Here is a 1967-nt window from a genome sequence, read left to right on the forward strand (position 1 = left end):
CACTTCCTGCAATGAGAGGTAATTTTCTAAGAGAGTAGCAAAGCCCAGTCCTTGAGGGCAAACTCAGCTAATTTTTTCTAGTTTCTTTACAAATGAAACATTTAGGGAAGTTTCCCATTTTTCTTAAATCAAGAGCAGCAGAAATAGTGTATTGAAGAGTAAGTGAGCAGGAAAAGATGACAGTCTTTAGCACTGAGCAATGTGTAGTCATGATCATTGTTATTCTATCCATATATCTTGTTATGGTATTTGTATAGCATAGTATTTTCCTACATCCATATTCCTAAGAAAAGGCTTATTATTAGTTCTTTAGACTTTATCATAAACATAAATTTATTCATTTTAAAAATGCAATTCTTTGTGCTCGCTTCGGCAGCACATAGACTAAAATTGGAACGATACAGAGAAGATTAGCATGGCCCCTGAGCAAGGATGACACGCAAATTCGTGAAGTGTTCCATATTTTTTAATTTAAAAAAATGCAATTCTTTGCTATTTCCTTTACTGTTTCCTTTCTATCCAGGACTCACAAAAATCCTGAGGCATCAGAGATGAGTGAGGCATAGTCACTGCCCTCAAGGAATTCAGAGCCTTTGGGGGTAGACAAGGGCAAGCAGATGAATTATTAAGTAACATAGTTGCATGTTATTACTAAGATGGAAGCCAAATGCTGTGGGAGTCCAGTTCTTTCTCTCAAGAGTATCTGATTTATCATCTTTATCTCTGATTCAGAAAGGGAATGCAAAGTCCTCATTAAACGATTTCAAGCTTCAGAGAACAGGCCAGAGAGAGATTTTTGGCAAAGGTTGCCTTGCCACTGTCACGGAAGTAATATCAAGAGGCTGCCTACGCCATCTTTGTACAAGGCCAGTCTTGTTAATATTGCAGGTCTTCTAAAAGAATTAACAGCAAAATATGTAACTCAAAAGGAAGTATTCCCATTAATTAGCATCCCTATACATAGTAGATGGTCATTGGGAACATCTGTGGAGATGCAGATAGCTCACTATGGAGGTTGACCTATGTTTTGAGACTGCTTTCTAAAACAATCATCTTGCCCAGTGGGGCAAGTATAATGGAAACTAAGTGTCTAAAGGAAAAGAAAACAGTTTCTATAAGCACTCAAAACCCAAGAAGTTGCTGACTTTTTCCCACTACAAACGAAGTCATTCTGAAGTCGTGATTTTCGCTTGCAAAGACACATTTGTAGACAAGAAAAGCATGACTAAGGTGCAGCCAGTTTCTGTTGAACCGCAGAAAAGCCTCTTGGCTTAGGAAGTCTCATGCTTGTCCTACATAACAATCAAAACATGTGAACATTGGAGAGGCACATGTTGATGACACACATACCTGTAAGCCCAGTCCCGGGCAGGCTGAGACAGGAAGATCACAAGTTCAAAACTAGGCTGGACTATATAGCCAAACCTTATCTAAAAACAACAAGAAGTTAGTAACATTGTCTATTAACAAAATAACTGTTAAGTAACACAAAGGATCTCTAATGCATAAGAAAATGTGCAAAGGAATTGTGAATTGTTTACCAATGTGCTTCTTGAATGCTAGAGTTGTTTTCTCATGAATGTCAATATCATGTATGGAAAAAGACTTTACAACCCCATCAATAGTTCAAAAATAGTTGGAAGCAGTAATGTACAGTGGATTAGAACCCTATTTGTTTTAAGCTACTTATACGTATGTTAAAAATTTGGGGACTCTCCACTCTATCTAAATAAGAAGTAAAAAACTAAGAAAAAATAAAAGAATCAACAACTTTTTAGCTCCATTATAAAATTGAGGTCATAGGAAAAATTGCTGCTCCTCAAATTGGAGAGGCAGAGGTGGATGCAAGGAATTGAAATTCCCCAAATTTAAAACTTTTAGTTTCCACATGGAGAGTTAAAGTCTTCATGGGCAGCATTCACAGCAGGTACCTGCTTAGACTTTTTAATTTTTTTTCTCCCACAAAG

At 37.0% G+C, this 1967-nt stretch overlaps 1 non-coding gene across 1 annotated transcript; it reads left to right on the forward strand.

Annotated features, from left to right (window-relative positions):
• Positions 1–360: 360 nt before the first annotated feature.
• LOC128118413 (U6 spliceosomal RNA) lies at positions 361–467 on the forward strand. The gene has a single exon (XR_008221198.1). It is a non-coding gene; the product is annotated as a U6 spliceosomal RNA (small nuclear RNA).
• Positions 468–1967: the final 1500 nt, after the last annotated feature.

The sequence above is a fragment of the Peromyscus californicus genome, unplaced genomic scaffold (genome assembly GCF_007827085.1).
Source record: "Peromyscus californicus insignis strain IS unplaced genomic scaffold, ASM782708v3 Scaffold_10__1_contigs__length_136768540, whole genome shotgun sequence".
Classification (NCBI taxonomy): domain Eukaryota; kingdom Metazoa; phylum Chordata; class Mammalia; order Rodentia; family Cricetidae; genus Peromyscus; species Peromyscus californicus.